Source organism: Rhyacophila brunnea, unplaced genomic scaffold (assembly GCF_057557595.1).
Source record: "Rhyacophila brunnea isolate RB1 unplaced genomic scaffold, BYU_Rbru_1.0 scaffold_11, whole genome shotgun sequence".
Classification (NCBI taxonomy): Eukaryota; Metazoa; Arthropoda; class Insecta; order Trichoptera; family Rhyacophilidae; genus Rhyacophila; species Rhyacophila brunnea.
The window spans coordinates 5575024-5600341 of NW_028232763.1; the positions used below are offsets into that span (position 1 = coordinate 5575024).

The 25318-nt window shown below is 34.4% G+C and overlaps 2 non-coding genes across 2 annotated transcripts; both read left to right on the forward strand.

Annotated features, from left to right (window-relative positions):
* Positions 1–603: 603 nt before the first annotated feature.
* Positions 604–676, forward strand: TRNAK-CUU (transfer RNA lysine (anticodon CUU)). The gene has a single exon. It is a non-coding gene; the product is annotated as a tRNA-Lys (tRNA).
* An 8253-nt stretch (positions 677–8929) lies between these two features.
* TRNAK-CUU (transfer RNA lysine (anticodon CUU)) lies at positions 8930–9002 on the forward strand. Its single transcript has one exon. It is a non-coding gene; the product is annotated as a tRNA-Lys (tRNA).
* Positions 9003–25318: the final 16316 nt, after the last annotated feature.

The window sequence follows — 25318 nt, forward strand, 5'->3', positions numbered from 1 at the left end:
TGTCTGGGTTCTTGTACCTATACTTGTATGGTACTCAACTTTATATTAGAAAAAAGCTTAAAAATTCACACGAAATTTTTATTGTGCATTTTATTCTTAATTCTATTATTTCTGTTACGGTGAGTAACACAATTTATTTTTATACTTTCTTTATGGCTTAAAAGGGTCAGAAAGATCCTTTGGACAGTCTCATCGACATACTTTTGCTTAATGTCGGTATCTGACTCTAATAAATTACCAAAAGTATTTATTTTATTTATTCTTTCCTTTTCCAAGTATATCAAGAAAAGTATTCTATATATAGTTGCCTTTACGTATATATTCTTCTCCAAATTATATTTTTCAAAAGTATTCATCACTGGTTCCTCGTTAATGCGAGTTACACTTTATTTCATTGTACTCACATTTATAAAGTTGAGGTAGATCGCTCTTGTAGCTCCGGTATAAGGTTCTTAAAACCTCTCAGGTAACCACAATTCATTGATACACTTCACAATATATTGTTTTTAAAATCTTTTAGTAGATCTTAGTTGTAGGATCGTTCAGGTTTTCGCAACCTGAAGATGCCGCACGCATTTGGGCGCCATAATGACATGACCCGGCTCCCGGCTAGCTCAGTCGGTAGAGCATGAGACTCTTAATCTCAGGGTCGTGGGTTCGAGCCCCACGTTGGGCGCCATAATGACATGACCCGGCTCACGGCTAGCTCAATAATGCTACCGGGCCGTCACTGAGGAGACTAGTGATGAATTAGGAGAGGTGGATCTCCTTTGTAGTATCACAACTTTTGAATTCCCGAATAAAACTCTCAGCTGGTGTGGTGCCGAATTTATTCAGGTACTAGAGTTCACGGTCACACAATAAGGTTAACTGTCATTGTTCCCGTAATTAAATCTCATTAAAGTATCAGCAAACTATTTATTTGTTCACTATAGGATCTCTGTGAAATCTTTCACAAATTCCCGAAAAGTCACACCTAATTCAGAGAATGTATACGCAGATATTCTTTGGATATTTTTAATTCGAGAAATATTTTCCCATAAGAAAGAAAATATAAATTATTCTTTGGTCACACAGTATTAGGTTTATAAAAAAGAATAGAATTATTTTATTGTTGTTTATAAAGTTTATTTATATTCACAGTGTATTTACAAATATTTATTTGTGATTACAGACTTGTTTACAGAAGGTTTGCTTAATGTTTACAAATTTATTTACTAAAATTTGTTTTTATGTTTATGAATTTGTTTACAAAAGTTTATTTTATAATTATGTTTACTTAATAAAGTTTCAAAAATTTATTTTATAATTCCGAAAAAAGATTTGTAAAATTTATTATTACAAACTGAGTTCATTAATTTGTTTTTATAAAACAAATCCGATCACGTAATTTATCCCGATTACGTCACCTCGTATGATGAGTAATGAAATATGAAATTACTCCGCGAGCGCGTTACTATCGACAGATACGTGGTATTCGAGCTACGTTTTAGCGGTCGACGTCACTACCGACAGATACGTGTTATTCGCGCTACGTTTTGCGGCACACGTCACGACCGGCAGATACGAGATATTCGCGTTACTTTTTGCCCGTCGATGGGGACTTATTGTAGGTAAATTTCACGAATGTTACTGAGAACCGTATCTCGTATCCGCGGAAGGACTGCTGCTTAGTAGGAGATCGCTGGTGAGAAGTGTAGAAACTAATGATTTTACGGAAAAAGGATGTCACCTTTTATACCCTCGGGATGGAGGTTTAACAGGAAACAGTCCGTAAGGGATAGCAGATGTATATCTTTCTCTCACGGGATAAATTTACGTATATCTCCCGTTCCTGGCAACTTTCTAATAGAGATATCTTCTAATTAAATCGGGTTAAATTTACTCTACTTTATTTCCGCAAAATTAAGACTTAATAGGGGTGTTTTAAGCACCCTCTAGAACATGTCCTTTAAATACGCAGTTACGGTGACGTCAGCAAAATAGTTGATTTTATATGATTTTTCGTGTTCAAATGAAGGGGAAAGTTTTTAGCTTTCCAACGAGGTATCAGAATAGGTACTCGTGTACTAAATAAGGGAATGGCAGTCTTTAAATTTAAAATGTCAAAATGAAAGGTTGACACCCACGTACTAGTCCTTTCCACCACTCTTGGCCTTTTTAGGCCAATAGAATTTTACTAAGTTTTAATAAAACTATTTGGAGCCGCAGAAAACGTTTCATTCGATATTTACCTTTCGGACGAACATTATTACGTGAAAATACTATAATATTATACTTAACATTTCAACTTAAATATATAAATGCTTAATCCTAACAAGATGTTATTTACAAGCGACTACAAATTTATTTCGTCCTTAATAGTGGCTTTTCCATAGTAATCTAAACGTAACCTTGAATCTATTTTTATCCGGCAACTCAACACAGCCGGGCCGTAAATTCTAGTCGAACAGAATTCAGTTAAGGTTCAAGGTCACGCGCCAATTTGTGTTTTTAGTCGCAGTATTTGATTCTTTTATTACTTAGGAGGCAATTAAGATTTATTATTGTTTATGGGTAGAAACCCATCTATACCAGAATCTCAAGTTTTTCCAATTGTTACCTTTACAATATTCATTATAGTCAGCAAGTTATAGCATTAACAAAATCTATAATTATAATTACGCGTCTATAGATATAGATACGCGTTTACAATATTTTTATAACGGTAGTTAACTCCTATCTTGTATTGATAAAATTAGTATTAAAATTCTTTATTTACAATTATACAGTATATAAATTTATAAATATTCAATTTTCTTTTCCAATTTTCATACACTTCCATTATAGCTATAAAAGTTATTGAAGCATGTACCTGCTTAATTTTACGTAAACAATCTCTCCCATAACTTATTTTCTAAGTTTAATGGAGATTTCCCGGAAATTATTTCCGAAATAGATCGATTTGAAATTTCATGGCGTGTCATTTCGAGGTCTGCGGTCACAGCGTTCCAATTACACTTGAACAGTCTCGATTCTCCGAGGCGAAATTTTTTACGTAAAATTTTATTACATTTTACAAAGAAAAGGTTAACAACATACATTTTACTTCCTAATACTAAACGATTACGCTACTGGTTACCTGTTCATGGTCTTTTTCGACCATTTCTTCTCTGCTTCTTCCATAGTTTAGGACCATGGGACTTATATATTCTGTTTGTACCTCGTCGTGAGGTTGTCGCACGGCTATTTGAGAAGTAGAATTGACTACAAGGCTAGATTTGTATAGTTATGTCGTTAAACCATACTCTGCCATAAACACTAACTGAAGGTCGGCGTTTTTGTTCGTGTCAAATGCCCACCCTTAATAAAGACATAACTGTATATGTCTAGTCTCAATTCACCATTGCCACACCTCAGGACTCAGTAATATGCAAAGCGATAAAGCAACAGTAAAGCATATTCAAAATAAAATACACAAAATCTGCGCATGCACACAAAGTTTTTCTTTTACTTTTTATAATTAATATTCGCCCAGATTCAGGTCTTAAAATTCTAATTAATAAAAGAAAATTATATAATTCAATAATTCTGAAGTTAAAAATTTTATTTCGAGGACGGTGAGTGCTGTATGGGACGACTACTGCTTTTCCTGCCGAGGGACAACCGCAAAGAAGAGGACTCACGGAGACGCTCCCTTTACGACCCATGGACAGAAGTAGAGTTCGACTTCCCGTCGCGAATCACGTTCCCGCTTACTAGAAAATACGGCATAGTACCATGATATGCCAGGGAGACTCCCCTGACAATACCTTTAACATTAAATTACATAGGGTCATTTAAACCTATTTAATCCAACGCTCAATACTCCTGGCTATATATTACATTCTACAGAATTTGAAATCAATCCCAATTAAGAGACTTATTTTTCGCAGCTCCGAATACTAATAAGGACTTAGCGTGAAAGTTACGAACTTCCCCACGCCTAAATTAGCAACGCTCTCTTCATTTCGCAGCTCCGAATACTAATAAGGACTTAGCGTGAAAGTTACGAACTTCCCCACGCCTAGATTAGCAACACGTCTTCATTTCGCAGCTCCGAATACTATTAGGGGCTTAGCGTGGAAGTCAAGGACTTCCCCATGCCCTAATTAGCAACACTTTCTTCGTTTTGCTCTCCCCGAAGACTTATTTCTTTCTCGCTTCGAGAAAAGACTCGTTTGCTTCGATAATAGACTTATTTCTTTATCGCTCCTCTCGAAGACTTGTTGTTTGCTCCGATAATAGACTTATTTCTTTATCGCTCCTCTCGAAGACTTGTGGTTTGCTCCGATAATAGACTTATTTCTTTATCGCTCCTCTCGAAGACTTGTTGTTTGCTTCGATAATAGACTTATTTCTTTATCGCTCCTCTCGAAGACTTGTTGTTTGCTTTGATAATAGACTTATTTCTTTATCGCTCCTCTCAAAGACTTGTTGTTTGCTTCGATAATAGACTTATTTCTTTATCGCTCCTCTCGAAGACTTGTTTGTTTCGCAGCTCCGAATACTAATAAGGACTTAGCGTGAAAGTCACGGACTTCCCCACGCCTTAATTAGCAACACGTTCTTCGTTTCGCTCTCCCCGAAGACTTATTTCTCTTTTGCTTCGAGAAAAGACTTGTCTTTCGCTTCGATCAGAGACTTATTTCTTTATCGCTCCTCTCGAAGTCTTATCGCTCGCTTCGATAATAGACTTATTTCTTTATCGCTCCTCTCGAAGACTTATAGCTCGGTTTAGTTAGAGACTTAGCTTACAGGCGATGGCGGTAGCGATCGCTTTGAGCGACGCTTACCTGATCGGCCTATACGCTGATACTGACGTTTGGGGGGCGCATTCCGGATGGGGGCGTCTCGTAAGACAGCGTCCAACGCATCCCGCCACTCGCCAAAGGTAGTACCTTGATCTTTGCTCCAGGGCGTTGGGAAGTTGGTCCTCGCAGGGCGCCGCCCTCCCAACCGTCCCACTCTCCTAAATTCTCTCTTGGGGGGCGCTATCTTGATGGGGGCGTCTTGTAAGACTGCGTCCAACGCATCCAGCCTCTCGCCAAGGATCCTCTCTTCATTAGATATTGTCGAGTCAACAATTCTTTCTACTTCAGCCCCTCCACCGCTAAGTTCGGAATCTGTTCCTGAACTCGCCAGTAGTTCTTCCCGCGCACATTCCTGCGCATCCATACGACGTTCTGACAGGGCGTGCACTCCCTCGTCTCTGTCGTTGGTAGCTTCGGAAAGCGGTGCAGGCGGTTCCACTGGGTCGTCTGCTCTTTCATTAGCCAGATTCTTCTCAAACTATTGCGCACCGCAGCTCCGAATACTAGTAAAGGACTTAGCGTGGAAGCCATGCGCTTCCCCATGCCTTAACTAGCAACACTCTTTCCGCTATTAATTTAAAATATATTACACTTAGCACTGATATGTATATCACGCTTATCATACTCATATATATCAATTTAACACTAGTATTTAAAACACTTTTAACACTAACATTTTTATCAAGTATAATATTTAAATCTTTATGAGGTAAACTATTTTTATTACGTGCAATTGCAGTAGTTGGCAATTTCTCTTCACCCGGCGCATCCAACGTACTACCTACAATTGTCCACGTACTTCTGACTACGCTATTTGGACGGTCTGCAGTCGTTACAGATGGTAGTGTCTTTTGACACGCCGCAAAGTTCTGTCCCCGACTACACCTGTCCCTAGGATCTAAAATATTTACAGAACCGAGAAAATCCGTAGATATTTTGCTTTGTTGGTCATGGGCCGCCGTAGCTGAGTCCCATAACTCTTGTTCTCCGTTATTGAGTATATCACCGCCTTTGAGACGATGATCATACACAACAACTCTTTCGTCACTATATCTAGCTTTATCTATATACATTAAGTTCATATTTCTTAGTTCAAACTTAACGCTATCAAAATTAATCTTATTAAGCTTACGTAACTTATTTTTAATAATCTTAATACTAAAGGACTTACATTTACTTGATTTTTGTTTAAGATAACGATTATAGTCATCTAATGCTATGAGCTCTTCTTCATTAAGTTTATTTCGCCTTAATTTACCGAAGGTATTAATGTTTTGTAGTCGACGATTAGTTCGACTCTTCCTAATAATATTCTTAACGTCAGCCTCGTGGGGTCTGTTCGCCAATTTAAAAGGTGAGTCCCTTCCTAAAGTTTCGTTGCTCGATTGCAACGACGATCGACTATCTAAACTACATACATCGCTATTAATATCAAGTAAACTGCCAGCTTCGGCTTTAGTATAATTAGTACTATTAATATTTTTACACAAATGGTTAGCGGAAGCACAATAATTCGTTAAATTATTTGTTACAAGAGATCTGTCGTCAGTATCGACGAGACTACAGTTACTTACGTTTGCCGATGTTCTCAGCACACCAAGAGCGCCACTGCTTACGCCTTCGCCGCATCCACTGCTAGCTGTCTTTAACTGCTTATCTTGATAACCTTCTTCCTTGTTGCCAACATTTATTTCATAACTTCCTAATTCTAATTTATCTAAAAACTTTTTAAATTCTATTTCGCCGCCGGTAAAAGAATTATTAGCTCGCGAAGTCTCAACATTGGACAACGTCTTACCGCTATTCTTTTTATTAAGATTTTCTACTATTTTACTAGCAGAATTATTAATATCGCGTTTGCGATAATTCTCCGGTCTTACGCTGCTATCCTTTACAAGAGGACCTGTACAAAGATTAACTTGGTTACTGGGGCCAGCTTCGACCTCACAGTGAACCTTAGGGTTAAATGATTTCACCGGAAGGGTGTCCTTCAGTTCACTTTCACAGTTAACCCTATTCGCCAGAAGAGCGTCTATGTCACTAGCTAGAACTCGGCTGAACGGCGTTCGAGGAACGTTCGTGTCACCTTCTTGAGTCTTCTCTTCGGCGGTCCGCCAGTGTTCGTCGTCTTGGAGCCATCGACGATCAACCCGGCCCGCGAGCCGTCTTCATGGCTCCTTTCTGGTCTGCTGAGCTGCTTGCCTGTCTGGGCAATCCTTGTTTTCATGGAAGCCAGGACAATGTTGACAGCGCCTTTGTCTGGCACCGCCTCGCTCATCAATGCGAGGACGTGGGCGGTACGCAGGTCTTTCCGAATCGTTTTGCTGGTCTGATTGCCGTGGAGGCCTTTTATCAACAGCCTCCGTGGTCTTATCAGATTTCGCGTTAGTCTCTTGTACCGAACGCGGCTTCTCGCGCCAAGTATTTTGCTGAGCGGGCCTCTTTTCATTATTCGCCTTGACGGCATTTGCTGGAGATGGCACGGAAGCCAATGCCGATTTCAATGGTCGAAGTGTATGAGCTACTTCAAGCAGCTCGTCCATCGTCTTCCATTTCTCTTGATTAACCCTTATCTGATCGCTCACAGTGAGTAGGTCATAAAAGGTCGAAGCCAGGGTTTCCGACTTCATCTCTGGAAGGAGTACCTCGGCTAACTCCATCTTCTTCAGGAGGAAACCATAAGCTCCCTCTTGAGGTCCTTGCTCTTTATGTTCGAGCTCCGTTCGTTGAGCACGACGTCTTGAAGGCGATTCGAAGTGCTCTTTCAGGTCGTTACTAAACGACCGCCAACTGTCCGATGTGTCAATATTCTTGGCCCAAGTCTTGGCCTCTCCTCTGAGCTGACGTATAGCCAACTCTGTCCAATTCTCAGCTGGGTACTTCACAGCTTCGCAATATTCTCTGCAGCGTCAGAGAAAAAGTTCAACGCTCTGCTTTGGGCTACCCTCATAGGTGGAATGGAGTTCCGGCTTAACATGGCACGGGGTACATACGGCTGGTTCTGGTGGTGCCATTTTTTGTTTGGGATCCGACGTGCTTACTTGCAAAAATGAATCCTCTTCGGGGAATACTTGCGCGTTTTGCAAGCCTTCTTCCAATATGAAGTCTTCTTCTACACTCGGACCCGGAACAGGGTTCGGCATAATTTCTTCGAATTCCTCCGTCCCCTGGAGTTGGAAGAAGCGGACCTTCGACCGTAAATTCATATAAAAATTCAGCTATCGATTGCGCCGGTTTTCAGCTTCCTACGACCACCCGTTCGTCCGCAATCGACGTTTAAAGTATTTTGAGGGCATGCGCTGCTTGTCGCTGATAACCCTGAAGGCTTGCAACTCCTGTTACAAGCGTCCAATCTTCTCCGTTTAAAATCTTATATTGTAATAGGTACAGGCCTTCATGTACCTATACCCATGACGTCACGGTAGTTATGATAATTATCGAGATTTTAATATACAAAGTAGTATAAATTTATTTTTTTCAAAAAATTTTTTCTTTGTCTGGGTTCTTGTACCTATACTTGTATGGTACTCAACTTTATATTAGAAAAAAGCTTAAAAATTCACACGAAATTTTTATTGTGCATTTTATTCTTAATTCTATTATTTCTGTTACGGTGAGTAACACAATTTATTTTTATACTTTCTTTATGGCTTAAAAGGGTCAGAAAGATCCTTTGGACAGTCTCATCGACATACTTTTGCTTAATGTCGGTATCTGACTCTAATAAATTACCAAAAGTATTTATTTTATTTATTCTTTCCTTTTCCAAGTATATCAAGAAAAGTATTCTATATATAGTTGCCTTTACGTATATATTCTTCTCCAAATTATATTTTTCAAAAGTATTCATCACTGGTTCCTCGTTAATGCGAGTTACACTTTATTTCATTGTACTCACATTTATAAAGTTGAGGTAGATCGCTCTTGTAGCTCCGGTATAAGGTTCTTAAAACCTCTCAGGTAACCACAATTCATTGATACACTTCACAATATATTGTTTTTAAAATCTTTTAGTAGATCTTAGTTGTAGGATCGTTCAGGTTTTCGCAACCTGAAGATGCCGCACGCATTTGGGCGCCATAATGACATGACCCGGCTCCCGGCTAGCTCAGTCGGTAGAGCATGAGACTCTTAATCTCAGGGTCGTGGGTTCGAGCCCCACGTTGGGCGCCATAATGACATGACCCGGCTCACGGCTAGCTCAATAATGCTACCGGGCCGTCACTGAGGAGACTAGTGATGAATTAGGAGAGGTGGATCTCCTTTGTAGTATCACAACTTTTGAATTCCCGAATAAAACTCTCAGCTGGTGTGGTGCCGAATTTATTCAGGTACTAGAGTTCACGGTCACACAATAAGGTTAACTGTCATTGTTCCCGTAATTAAATCTCATTAAAGTATCAGCAAACTATTTATTTGTTCACTATAGGATCTCTGTGAAATCTTTCACAAATTCCCGAAAAGTCACACCTAATTCAGAGAATGTATACGCAGATATTCTTTGGATATTTTTAATTCGAGAAATATTTTCCCATAAGAAAGAAAATATAAATTATTCTTTGGTCACACAGTATTAGGTTTATAAAAAAGAATAGAATTATTTTATTGTTGTTTATAAAGTTTATTTATATTCACAGTGTATTTACAAATATTTATTTGTGATTACAGACTTGTTTACAGAAGGTTTGCTTAATGTTTACAAATTTATTTACTAAAATTTGTTTTTATGTTTATGAATTTGTTTACAAAAGTTTATTTTATAATTATGTTTACTTAATAAAGATTCAAAAATTTATTTTATAATTCCGAAAAAAGATTTGTAAAATTTATTATTACAAACTGAGTTCATTAATTTGTTTTTATAAAACAAATCCGATCACGTAATTTATCCCGATTACGTCACCTCGTATGATGAGTAATGAAATATGAAATTACTCCGCGAGCGCGTTACTATCGACAGATACGTGGTATTCGAGCTACGTTTTAGCGGTCGACGTCACTACCGACAGATACGTGTTATTCGCGCTACGTTTTGCGGCACACGTCACGACCGGCAGATACGAGATATTCGCGTTACTTTTTGCCCGTCGATGGGGACTTATTGTAGGTAAATTTCACGAATGTTACTGAGAACCGTATCTCGTATCCGCGGAAGGACTGCTGCTTAGTAGGAGATCGCTGGTGAGAAGTGTAGAAACTAATGATTTTACGGAAAAAGGATGTCACCTTTTATACCCTCGGGATGGAGGTTTAACAGGAAACAGTCCGTAAGGGATAGCAGATGTATATCTTTCTCTCACGGGATAAATTTACGTATATCTCCCGTTCCTGGCAACTTTCTAATAGAGATATCTTCTAATTAAATCGGGTTAAATTTACTCTACTTTATTTCCGCAAAATTAAGACTTAATAGGGGTGTTTTAAGCACCCTCTAGAACATGTCCTTTAAATACGCAGTTACGGTGACGTCAGCAAAATAGTTGATTTTATATGATTTTTCGTGTTCAAATGAAGGGGAAAGTTTTTAGCTTTCCAACGAGGTATCAGAATAGGTACTCGTGTACTAAATAAGGGAATGGCAGTCTTTAAATTTAAAATGTCAAAATGAAAGGTTGACACCCACGTACTAGTCCTTTCCACCACTCTTGGCCTTTTTAGGCCAATAGAATTTTACTAAGTTTTAATAAAACTATTTGGAGCCGCAGAAAACGTTTCATTCGATATTTACCTTTCGGACGAACATTATTACGTGAAAATACTATAATATTATACTTAACATTTCAACTTAAATATATAAATGCTTAATCCTAACAAGATGTTATTTACAAGCGACTACAAATTTATTTCGTCCTTAATAGTGGCTTTTCCATAGTAATCTAAACGTAACCTTGAATCTATTTTTATCCGGCAACTCAACACAGCCGGGCCGTAAATTCTAGTCGAACAGAATTCAGTTAAGGTTCAAGGTCACGCGCCAATTTGTGTTTTTAGTCGCAGTATTTGATTCTTTTATTACTTAGGAGGCAATTAAGATTTATTATTGTTTATGGGTAGAAACCCATCTATACCAGAATCTCAAGTTTTTCCAATTGTTACCTTTACAATATTCATTATAGTCAGCAAGTTATAGCATTAACAAAATCTATAATTATAATTACGCGTCTATAGATATAGATACGCGTTTACAATATTTTTATAACGGTAGTTAACTCCTATCTTGTATTGATAAAATTAGTATTAAAATTCTTTATTTACAATTATACAGTATATAAATTTATAAATATTCAATTTTCTTTTCCAATTTTCATACACTTCCATTATAGCTATAAAAGTTATTGAAGCATGTACCTGCTTAATTTTACGTAAACAATCTCTCCCATAACTTATTTTCTAAGTTTAATGGAGATTTCCCGGAAATTATTTCCGAAATAGATCGATTTGAAATTTCATGGCGTGTCATTTCGAGGTCTGCGGTCACAGTGTTCCAATTACACTTGAACAGTCTCGATTCTCCGAGGCGAAATTTTTTACGTAAAATTTTATTACATTTTACAAAGAAAAGGTTAACAACATACATTTTACTTCCTAATACTAAACGATTACGCTACTGGTTACCTGTTCATGGTCTTTTTCGACCATTTCTTCTCTGCTTCTTCCATAGTTTAGGACCATGGGACTTATATATTCTGTTTGTACCTCGTCGTGAGGTTGTCGCACGGCTATTTGAGAAGTAGAATTGACTACAAGGCTAGATTTGTATAGTTATGTCGTTAAACCATACTCTGCCATAAACACTAACTGAAGGTCGGCGTTTTTGTTCGTGTCACATCCTTATCTAGGAACCACATCTTGTAAGTTATCATCATTATCATCCGGTCGGGTAGGCCCTTGCCTCCTCAAGTCATCTTCCTCAGTCCAGTTTATCCTCTGCAATTCTATTCTGATTCGGGAATCTAACCGTTCACACATCCGTGGCAATCAGTGTCGCCAACTGTCATAAACAAAAATATATAAGCTAGATAGCAGAAAAAAATGCTAGATTTTCTCAAAATTCAAAAGGTGTCTAGAAACTAGCATTTAAAAAAAATATGTCATATTTATTGACAATGTTTTTATAAAAACAAAGAACGAAGATAGAATTCGTGTTTTACAACCAATAAGTCATAAAATCAATGTAAGTAAGAGGTTAAGAGGACGTTCTACAGAATTGGCCTTGAGAATTTAAAATATATTTTTTTAACGTGTGGTCCATAATATTTGGTCATCTAGTTAATATAAAAAGGTCGCGTCCAAGTTGTTTGTGTCATCAAACTTGCTCGACGACTCGATCGACTCATATTTCATATTTATTTCATCAGGGCTGTCTGTCATAATTTTAAATTTTTATTTATATTATATATTATTTAAGTTTTGTGCATCTAATGCCGGGTCCACACTGGTAACATGTTGCTGGCAACCTCGTTAGATTTTACGATAATTATGATAATTATCGTAAAATTTCTTAAGCAATTATGGTAAGTATCGTAAAATTTAATGAGGTTGCCAGTGTGGAAATGGCTTAATGTCCACTGTGGTTCACGTAGTGGCATGGACCTGGAGTTAACTAATTCAGGAAGTCAACACACATGATAGAATTTTTTCCAGTTTTGGTTGCATTATATTCTAAAACTCTTCTGTAAAAATCGTTTCCGATTTTATAAATGGAAATTTCTCGGTGTACATAGTAAACAAACCTTTCTAATAAAAAAATTACAAGAAGGAACATACTGATTCATCGCAGTAAAATCTGGCAATCAAATTCGCCATTTTGAAAAGCGACGATTTTGCGTAAACAAATATCACGTGGTCTGTACGTGTGCGGCAAACTTCGAATGTGTTTGTAATTTTGTGTATTTTATGTTTGTGTGTCACGCATTGTCGGCCATATTTGCCGGCCTTTCTGATTGCCGTGATTTGTACACATCTTCCTTCCTGTCTTTTTTTATTCGTAGAAACAAACAATATTTTTTATTGGTTATATAAAGTTGGCCTTGAATCTATAATAAAATAATACACAATTAAAAGATTTTGAAATAGAAAAAAACACATTTCCGAGCTTTCAGCTGTGCTCACTCATGAATGTCATTCGTCATTTAGATAAGTATATACACATTTTGATGTTATCTTGCAAAGTGCGAATGTAATGTTTTCAAATAATTGATATGTATTAATTATACCATCGTCTTATTTTCTTGAAATCATAAACATACTATTATAGTATTTGAGTATCAACCTATGTTCAATTTTAATTGGGTTATAATAATAATATACCCGTATATATATCAATATTATGTTTGCTACAAAATCCACCCAAGTTATCAGTACGTACTTGCACAGGTTTGATTAAAAACTATGATGAAATTAACATTTTAAAAATATTATTTTGACAGCCCTGTTTTCTGATCGGCGTATATCTTGTAGGTGTTTATAAAATAATAATAATGTTCAGCGGCAGACAATATCAAAAATAATAATAATGTTTCTTCGAATAAAATCTCCGATGATTAGTGATTTTTGCGAAAAGGTCGATTTAAATTAACGTACTTACGACGCCGAGGTCCTTTTTATACTAAATTATATTTGAATGTCGAGCTCTTCAGCGGCCCCTTAAGGTCGGACGTGCTCAGCGTGGGTCAAAATGGAGCTTTTTTCTATTTTCAAAGCATAACCCTGGACATTCCTTAAACGTTGTAGATAATCTATTTATATAATTTTGAAGCCTTATTATCCTTTATATTTATTTTAAACATTTGATGACTGCATAAAGTATTTTTATTGCATAAAATAATATTCTTTTAAATTTGTCGCTCTAATGTTTTAGAATATAGTCATAAATTTGCAGTGGTGTTAAGATTTTTTACATTTATTAATTTTTAAACGCATTTATAAAACCATTGGTATAATTTATTACGAGATACTTTTTGTAAAATATTCACGATAAAAAATTATATTGATAATCTCTGTGATCCCAAATTTGACAAGAATTAGGCATTTTATTATTCAAAAAATCGGCAAGATTAACACATTTGAAGATGATTCTAAAGATACTTATTATAAGCTATGTTTTTGACCATTCAAGTGTGATAAACATCTTATGAATAATGATTGCTTTATAATAATTATTGACCTAAGAATAAGGTAATATTTTTTTGAAATACGGCATTTCTTTTGGCATTCCCCAGTGGTTAAGCTACAACATACGGCCGTAGCCATAAATTGACAAACTATAATTAAAGTAGGGAGTAAAATGATGTGAACGCGCGTGTTTGAACATACTCTTCCGCTCAGAGGTCGAATTTTTGAAACAAGTAGTATCTAAACCATGGGTGGCCAACCCGCGGCCCACTGGGTGTCAACTTGTGGCCCGTGGAGCAGTGAGAAAATAAAAATAATATCAAATGCTGCCGCTATACCTATGTACTTATTTAGAGATTCGATATCGGCTCAAGATTTTTAAAAGTACCATGTGCTTTTTGCTGCATTTGCAACGCCATTCTCCGTAGACGTGAATTTATTACCGGGAAATTTACAAGTGGAACATTGTGAAATATCTTGCGATAAACAGTTAAAGGAGAAATTCCATCAGGTTGGTTTGGAAGAGTTTTACAAAACATATTTGGACAAGGAGAAATATCCTGCATTTTACAAACATGCTCTAATGATGACTTCGCTATTTGGGAACACTTAGCATATCAAATCCCAAGTGAGAACACGAATCACTGATGTGCTTTTGGAAAACTGTTTGCGTGTAGGAACAACCTCACTTGATCGATACTGACTCGATATATTGATGCACTTAGTTCTGCCACACAAAATCAAACTTCTCACTAAAATTTATTATTTTTATATTATTTTGTTTATTTTTGATTATTTAAAAAAAGTCTAATCTAATAAATATGTTTGACTCTCATTTTTGTTTTATTTTATTAATATATACAATATAAATTTCTTTTTTGTTTTGTGTATAATAACTTTTGTGTATAAAAAATCGGTTGTGCGGCCCGGTAGGAAATCTCATCTTTAGAATCTGGCCCGGCTGCTGAAAAGGTTGGCCACCCATGATCTAAACTAAACTATTCAAGCAGCTTGCTTCGATTTTGTATGATAAATTTTATTTCTGGTTCGAATTATACAATCGCGGAAGCTTATGAGTTTCACATGCTTCCCCGGTAGAGGCGCTGATTTATCGCTATCGGTCGTCCATTTTAATTTTGACAGATTGAAAAAAGATTGAATGTCATGACGTAACGTCATAAGGCTGTTGTTTATTGTTTTTTTGTCTTTTAAATATTATCGTTATGTTGTATTTAAATTCTAAGTAAAGTATTTATTGTTATTTTTTAATATAAGTGCATTCATATTTTATTAATATTAGATTTGTAAAATACATCGGGAGTTCTGTTTACATTCTCGTGTTTACCATTGAAATATCAATATTAGGCACTTATAAGGTAAATGATTGACGTAAATAGCTTCTTTGAGGATAAAATAGCTAGGTACATGCATTAAGAATAAGTCTTTTTATGAATGCTACTATAACGGTAACTAATAAAATAAACTGTGATAATGGCAATACAATATTTTAGGTTATTTTCTTATTTAAGTATATGTTAATTTAAAATGAAATTGCTGTCATGGAGTCCATAGACTAAATATGATGCAAACTCTTACCCCCGTTTCAGACGGGACACCGGTGTCGCGCTCTTATATAATAAGGAGGCCTTTGTATTCGAATAAAGGGACCTTTGTTTTATGTTTAACGCCCAGAGCTAATGAGTCAACGCATAATTTTGCGATATAAATTAGAACATAAAACTGGCTGCGGGCATAAAAACATGTGTATCAGCGGCTTGAGAATGTAGCGGCCGACGGAAAAGTGTACCGGACACGCTTTGACTCATTAGCTCGGGGCGTTCATAAACATAATACAAAGGTCCTTTTATTCGAATACAAAGACCTCCTTATTATATACGAGCGCGACACCGGTGTCCCGTCTGAAACGGGCCTTACGCGATCATGAATGTGCGCCCAATATATTTGTGGTATTTTCGGACGCCATTCGAAGCACCATGCTTACTTTACAAGCTGTTTCGTGTTTTCAATCAAGTTTTCTTATTTTATGATAGATACGGTTTGTTTCAAAAATTGACTTCACATCAAATCTTTCCGAGCTGGTCGACCCATTTTTCGTCAGTAATTTTATATGGTTTTTATTAGGCCAGGTTGGGATTATTTTGTGACATTCAAACACATGGCCGAATCAAGTCCAACATTCACTTTAGATATGACGACCGCATGCGCATCGCCACGTTACTATTGAAGCCACTTCACATGACATAATTTATTTACCTCATATTTTATATTTGGGTTTCGTTTAGCAATCTTCAATTATTTGTAATATCTTCTTTGAGGGTAACAAATACTCCGACAATTTAATGACAGAAAATAATATTACATATAAATACGCATCCACTAATGTTGATTCATATTCAGGTGCGCACACAAGGGGGGTGTTTTCGGGTCCGGACACCCCCCCCCCCTCTCCAAGACCGAAAAAATATAAATTATTGAGTTGAATAGAATATTACATCATCTTCTTCTTCACGACTTAATTACTGAAGATGGATGATTTAATGAACCCGGATGATTTGACTGTCGAATAGTATTCTCAACGGGTTGACCCCACTCCTCTTGTAATTCTACACACGCGAGGCATGTGTCAGAGGAACTTGTAAATTGCCAAAACCATATTATGAGTCATCCAATGTTTGATATCTTTTTTTTTTGCTTCTTTATTATAAACACCACAACATGCCGTAAAGCCCAATAACAGTGGCAAAACTACCAGGCTTGAGGAATTTACATATTATTTATTATGTAAATATTCTTTGACGTCACCGGGTCGAACCCGGAGCTCCCGGATGGAAGGCCAGTGCCTTACGCACTGCACCACAAGAGCAATAGTTGATAGGAAACGAAACAGCGCGGACGATACAAACGGACACTGATTATCCTAATCATTATGACTATTAGGCGACACGCATTCGATAACCAGTTGTGGATGCAACAGGTTGCAATAGTTCATGCCAGGTGTTTATAGCTAGACTTAAAAATCTAAGTATCTGGGTACGGGTTATTGAAAATGTCCCTATGAGGCGGACAAAACCGGTCCAGATATAATTAATAAAAGTGGAATAAGTACTTTAAAAATTTGCATTTTATTAAATTAAATTAATAATATGGGTAATGTTTTGGAAAAGTGCGAGGGCCACGGTTGAAGCCGCGAAAAGCTAAAGTAGGAGGGGGAAATGCGGAAGTCAATGGTACTTGCCAGATTTATTTAATCATCTTAAAAATCAAAAAAAAATTATGGATATTTTTCGAAATGTAGCCCCTCCTCCTATAAATATAATATGTTTGCGCGCCTGTCCATATTTCTTACGCAATATTCATCCATGTCTCATTTTATTGATGCTTAGTCTTAATCGAAAATACTTCACTATAAACAACGTACGTATTTCTCAAGTAAAATGATTATTATTTCTGTATGTAATCATCGCATATTTTACACAAAAATATAATTAAAACAACAATTAAATACAGAAATATTAATACATTTTATTTTAAATTCTCATCGCGACCTTCTCCTTGATACGAATATATTATGAAGTATGTGAATGCATAACTTTTATATCATTTGGAATTATCATCTACCAGTGTAAGCGTTTATTGCGACCTTTTTGAAAACAGTTACATATAAAATGTAACTATTATATTTTTCATCGTAGCATATTCCACCGTGAGCTGCCTAACGGGAAAAAGATGGCCGTAAAGCATTGAGATCAAAAAAATACGCGTTATTCGTAGATTACTGCAGAGACTAATGTTCCAATTGTATTAGATTCAATAAGAACATTTATTCGTTATTGATTCGTATCAAATATCTGATAATAATGCTGTCATTATCAGATTTTTTAAGGTAGGTATGACTAATCTTGATATTTATGAGCTATTTCTAATATACTATTTTCTACTGTATTTACCTTGTATTTCGGTCATTTATACATGTGTTTGTTCCCGACTTTATCTCATATTTTCTGATTCTAAATCGTCATGTTGTGAACGCTAATAATAAATATTATAAATACATAATAATACAATATTACTATATGTAATAATAATAACATTATGAATAGAAAATAGAAAATTTTAATACAATTCTATTATAAAGTTTCTTTTTCACAAAAATACATATAGGTATGTATAAAATATATATAATATTATACATACCTATATGTATTTTTGTGAAAAAGAGACGTTTATAATAGAATTTGTATTAAAAATTTTCAAATTTTCTATTCAAATTTTATTTATTATTACATATAGTAATATTTATTATTATTATTTATAATATTTATTATTACGTTCACAACATGACATTTAGAATCAAAGAAATATTAATAAATCGGGAAAACAAACAACTATATTACTTACCACGGAATTGCGACAGTTTGACATGGACTAATGAAACATTCATACAATTATTAAAATTGGTTATTCTATTGATATGTATTTATTAAAGTAAGTATGCGAAAAAAAGAGCGATGTAACTGTGAAAGTCTTCATTTACCTAGTCAATAGTTTCCAGAAGCTACAGGTGTTAGAGCGTACTGTTTGAGGATCCTGGCGATGTCACCACAATCATGATCTTTATAAGCACTTTGATTAAACTAACGTTATCAGATTTATCAAAACGTAACTACTGCGATGGCCTAGCCACGTGGCTAAGTGTCACATTCAATACTCCAGAAAGAAAATGGTATCCGGAAGAACAAATCTTCGGTGACTTAATGGCATACAGAGAGACGTGAGCACGTGGAGTAATTGACTGGAGATGAAAAGTCAATGACATGACAGAATGGAGAAGTTTGTTAACATCATAGAAATAGAAAAAAAGGTTACATGTAAATTGTACGTATGCAGTTCATCGTGGGACACTTATTCGTGCGCCGCAGTACGTGAAACATGAGTTCGTATAAAATTGTATCAAATGACGAGTTCTTCATTGAACATTTCACCGTGGAATACATTTGTACGTATCTTACAAAATGCAGCGATAGTTTTCAAATTGTACTGTTCCAATTAGATTAACCCTAACCCAACCTTACCTAGTAAAGACATCTCATAAAATTCGCCACATGTTGTAGCATACGTACAAATGGGCATTTTCGCCAAAGTTTGTACATTGCGTTTTTGGCATGTCCCATGACTTTGATTGATTTTTTCATAGTTATTATATTATAAAATGTTGGAAAGTTATGTACTTTTAACATGCAAATTTATTAATTTACTCTATTCAATCAGTTAAATACAACTATCTGACCTGTATATATTTTTAATTGATTATTTAGATCGAAAGGTAGTGCGTTTTTACCATGTCCCACCCATAAATTCAAATAAACAAAGTCTGATTTCGTCATTAATTTTGAGTGTGTAAAATTAAATTCGTAGTGTTTTCAACAGCTTACATTATATATTTTTGGAAAATATATAGTTTTTTCGTAAATTTGTACCAATATTGAAAAAAAATCACGTTTAAAGTGTGTCCCAGGATATTTGAAAAAGTGGAACTCCACATTCCGTTACCACGATTTTAGCATGAAGGCGAAAAATTTTCACTATAAATATGTTTTTTTTTAATGTAGCAACATTTTTGTATAACACTGATCGCCATGTACACTTTAAATTGTTGGTGTGTGTCGGTATCGCTATCGGAACAGGTTGCTTTCTGGGTTGGTCATTTAAGAAGTTCCACTACTGTTACCACGATTTATAAGGTAAGAAAACACATATTTCTATTTCACATACTACACATATGGAGCTTATCTTTCATACTACAGATATAATAAAACATATCGCAGGTTTAACAATAAAACTAAGCTAAATTTTGGCTTCAAACACTTCTGAAACAGAATCCGTTACTTCCACTCCGAAACTATATTGGTGGTAACGTATATGTGGAATGTAAAAGTAACGAAATGGCATGCATAAAGTTGGGTTTACAGTGTGTGTTTAGTTCTTCATAGATTATAAAAAAAATTATTTTGTCTGTTCGTATGAAAAACAAAAATATTTTCATTAAAAAATATAAAAAATAACCTGACTATAATATAATAATATAATAAAGATTAAAAAAGTATGTGATATGTCTGAATACGCAAAAATAGCGCACATAAAAGTATGGAGATAAAAAAAAACAACAGAAGGAAAAGAAAAAACACCAGACTGAAATAATTGCGAGACAGGCACTGGCTCTGTCATACTCTTTCTGTTATACGCCACCAAAATTTTAAAACTTCTCCATACATTTTAGGCATAGAAATTTATAAAAATGTATGAAAAAGTATTTTTTTGTCACGTTTAACAGAAATGTGTACTCGATTAGATTTAATACCTAGAACTGTAGGTATTCACGAAATGTCAGAAAAGTACGTCTTGATTACAATCAACCTGTATAGCTACATTTTATGTTGATGAATACAATTAAATTTCAAGACAACATAAAGTCGAACTTGGTTATTACGAGGAAGATGGGACCGACTGAATTTGCTTGTTATAAGCGTTACTCGTTATATCAGAGAATAGGTATTTTTAAATGAGCATGTCACATTACACAAAAAGCCGAAAATAAAAAATTTGGAAACCATCGTAAAAATCCCCGAAACGAGCATGGCATTCATAAACTACAAAAGAAGTTGTTTATTGTAATTAACGCTGGTAGGTACCTACGGACTTCACAAACCTTGGATTTTTCAACCATATGCGTGGATACTTTTTTATTATTGTCGGTGAAACACCAATAAGGTAGGTACTTAGACACTTTACTAGTGTCATAAACGTAATCCGACCCCGGCGGCATCCTGTCCAATCGGATTTTATTGCTTAGGGTCGAAATGTTTTAAAACGGTCGACACATTAACAGTATTTTAGCTCGGTATATCCGATAAGTTGCTCGTTATAACAGTGAAAGAATTAAATGTATGGCGAAAATCATAAACCAATTGTCAACAAATGTTTCGTTATTACATCCGAGATCTCGCTATGTCAGAGATCGTAATAACCGAGTTTGACTATAATTATTTTCGTAAAAGTTATATACTCCGTGCCGCGCTAGGAACTCGCGTCTGAATCCCTTGCTGATTTTTTTTTTCATATATTGTTAATTTGCTTAAAAATATTTTTTATCTGAGTTACAAATAATATAAATGCCAAATAAAGTTATGGTAATGTATAGTGTGTCAAAATTATTACCTACCTTATTTTACAAGTATTGTGAAATTTATTATAAAATATGTCTATTTTAGTGATTAAGTTTGATTTGTTTTGTTATTTTGACGCACGTTGAATATTTATCTGTCTATCAAAAAATTCAAATAAATTTCATAAAACAAAAATTTGTTTTTATGGTAACATGTAACTTAAGCTTTACAAATTACACTCCGTTACCATTTCGTTCCATTCCGAAAATGTCCCCAAAAAAGTTGAACGTTAACTATTTTTCATTTGATTATTAAATAACGAAACTTATTTATTTTTCCAATAAAATTTAGTAAAAGTGATTATTGTCTTTAAAAAAATAGCAGAACGAACATTGATTGGTTTTTTCAAATACTAAAGGAAAAATGCTCTGCCATTATAGACATAGGGTAACGGAGGGGAACGAAATGTGCCCAAGAATTAAAATTCAATAATATTTTTTGACTATTTGTAGTTTTATTTTGAAGTGTATGGTTTTTTTAATCTAATAGAGCTCTTTTAAGTGATAAAAAGTGTTTCATTCATGTTTTAAAAGCTAAGTTTCGTAGTCACGGAACGGAAACTTATTATGCCCAATTTCATAATAAAAATGATATAAATATTGTATTAATCAATATTTTGCTGAAAAATTGCTATCACCAATTCAGCAATAGAACAAGGAATCTGCTAGCTATATAAAAATGGTTAATTTGAGTGAAAAAATAATATTACCCAAATTTCAAACATGTACAAACTTTGGCGAAAATGCCCAAATATACTACACGGTGAAATGTTCAACGAAGAACTCGTCATTTGATTAAATGTTACACGAACTCATGTTTCACGTACTGCAGCGCACAAATAAGTGTCCTGCGGTGAACTGTTTACGGATACGAGATAAAAATGGTTAAATAGATACGATAATACAAATTTAGTACAACTCTTCTAAGAATCTTATAGCTACTTACTAATAAAGTTAAAAAATATTTATGGACAATAATTAAAAACATAAATAACTACAAACGTTATAAGTTGTGTTATGTGCATTTTTGTGGTTAGATACTTAGTGTGGTTAGGTTATAAATTTTATTATTTTACATCCCACTATATTATAAAATCACACATGTATTTCTAAAGATACCTTTCACTGCATCAATTAATCATGTCTCTTCCTCTTCTTTCGCTTAATATCATAAAATCAAAAGCGCAGAGGCCACAGAAAAATATATTCTTAACTATTTTAATCACCGCCTTTGGCAATGAAATTATTTTTAATTCATTATAAAAAAAAATATTCTAGTGCGTGCGTAGGTTACAATATGTTTTTAATGCGTTCAATACGTGTGTATCGTCTCTTAGCTGTTTTTTTTTAATCATCAACTTGTGTGATTTGCTTCTAATTGATGGTCTGCATAATTTGGCGCATCAAATAGGTACAACCTAACAATGAACACTGTATTATTTACTGTACTTTCACGCCAAAAAATCATTTTGTTCACATTATAATACACTCAATTTGATATAAATAAAAATGACATTTTTATTTTCTAGAAAAAATAACTATGATGTTAAAAATAACCATAATATGTTATAAGACAAATGTTCCCAATGAACGAACATTTTGTAGCACTTTTTCTTTGAATTAAAAAACATGTAGTTTTCTTCTCAAAATTTTAGTATGGGCACACAAAGTGGGGTGCTGGGGACACACACTACCCTGGCGGAATGATTTAGGGGGCAGCAAATATACATAAAATAATATAACATAGTCAATTCAATTAATAGATGAAGTCCCTACCTGTGTGTGTTTCATACAACGGCGAGTGATACTTATCAAATACTTAGTGGCAAATTGAATAATTAACGGAAAATATATTTTAATATTCGTAATAATTAATAATAGTTCAAAATATCTGATCTATGACTAATGACATGCATCACAATTGTACAAAAATATAGTATTCTTTCTAAAAGCCTCAATAAAATGGTTCAGTGTCCTATCATAATATCATAAAATGTTTCTACAAAAATGTAATTGTATATAACCGTAAAATTAACAGACTCCTCAAGATACAAAAATAATTACAAGATAAAAAGAACTTTTCATATACCTACAACGTTTTTAAATTTTCTGTTTAATTATTATGCTCAATATGCTCAAATTTGTACTTGATATGAAGTAAATAAAAAACAAACAAATATAGAATACTGAAATGTCATTTTGACATTTCATTTTGATTTCCATAGTAACGCACGTATATATTAATAATTTAGTTGCTAGGAACACCCCCTTAGCAACCAATAATAGTCTTTTACTTTTACGGATTTTTCTGAAATAACTTTCCATACAAAACAGAATTAACTGAAAATGAATTCAATTCTGCTTAATACTTTGGACGCGGAAGACGCACACGGTGCGTAATGACCAGGCGGCCGATCGATGTAATTAACGTGCATTTTAAAGGGGGCAATTAAAATCTCATTATCTATTTAGCAGCGAAAGCGTTAAAGATGGCTAAAAGTATTAAAAGAATGCATTGACATCGTATTCTGATATATTTTAAAAGTTTCAAATTTCTAGCTAGTCGGGAAGTTAGTTAAAATCGATTGCAAGATTTATACTGGACAAACAACCACCGGACAAACAAGAATACGAGCTAATAAAAACGTTGTAAAATTAAGCCCAATATTTTAGTGAACTCATTTGATGGATAGTAAAAAATCACCTGCGGCGCAATTTTCTTTCATGTTATTTAAAAAAAATGACAGGATAATTTTATTATAAAATAAGAGGAGAATAAAATAAATTTTTCAACTATTTTCATTTCTTGTACTTACGAGTATATTTAGATTAAAAAATATTTTAATATTTGGGGAGCTCATTTTGGATTAGTACCATTGTGGGTACGTGGCCCTGATATTGATTATTTGAGATACTTCTTAGTATAAATTATCTCTAAAATATATTATACTACATCTTTTGTATGTTGCTACCTCTAATAAATCCACACAGTAGTACTGACCCTCAAGTTAAGAATCACTGGTCTGCACACAACTGCACTTGTCTGATTTTTGGTTCAAGAAAAAATGTAATGTTGACTTTGTCGGTGGCTAATTGAATTTTAATGTAATGTAAAAATAATTATTTATATTATTAATAATGATATGGTTGTATAGGCCTTGAGTTTAACGCTTCACTGGTTAATTTCTAAAGAAACAAAAACATTACATTATTAATACGCCTTGAAAATGTCATTAACTCCTGTTTTTTACAGCAACAGTACATATTTTTTGCTTCGCCCATCATTGATATTATAATAATATTATCTATTACGTGTAAAACAGTATATTAGCTAGCATCTAATGACTTCAATGTATTCATGTTAGTGAACTTGAAATTGAAATTGCATGGCCCACATTTGAAAAAGAAAGTATACTTGTCTTGCTGGCTAACAGTTTCATTTCTGCTATACATCAACTGACTACAAAATATTTCATCAGCTATTGGCGTTTTCGGTATCCCACGTTTGCTTAACCGAATAACCGATTTAATTAAAAAAGACTGATCTATTTTTTTCACATAGGTACTATATCAAATAAAATAGAAATCATGAATAATATATTTATATTTGATAAATATTTCCTTGAGATAGTCTTAGCATGACAACCGAAATACATTAATTTTCTTTGAATTCGGTATCATCTATATTGCTACCATCACTGTCCACAAGATCTCCGTTAATCTCGACAGTTCTTTGCTTTCCTTCCTGTAGTTCACAGCAGTGGCGAAAGGTAGAGGTAGGCTGTTAGTATCCACCATAAATAGTGCACATTAAACTTTGTCAGTCATACGTATTTGTTTTCATTGAAATAATATACAATTTTCAGACGGCGTTAGTTAGTTTTTAAAATTGAAGTAAGATTGGGAAAACCAAACCATAATTAATAGATAATAGTCAAAAAATACTCGTGTATCTATAAAGTATCTAAATTTATGCAATTAAATCATACATAACTTTGGATATTTTATAGATAGCATAATATTTATATCTGTTATAGTTTGGTTTAGACAGGGCTTAATGATTTTTAAAAAAATAACCAACAATATGTGTAGATAATATAATATATTCTTAATTCAACGAAAATAAATA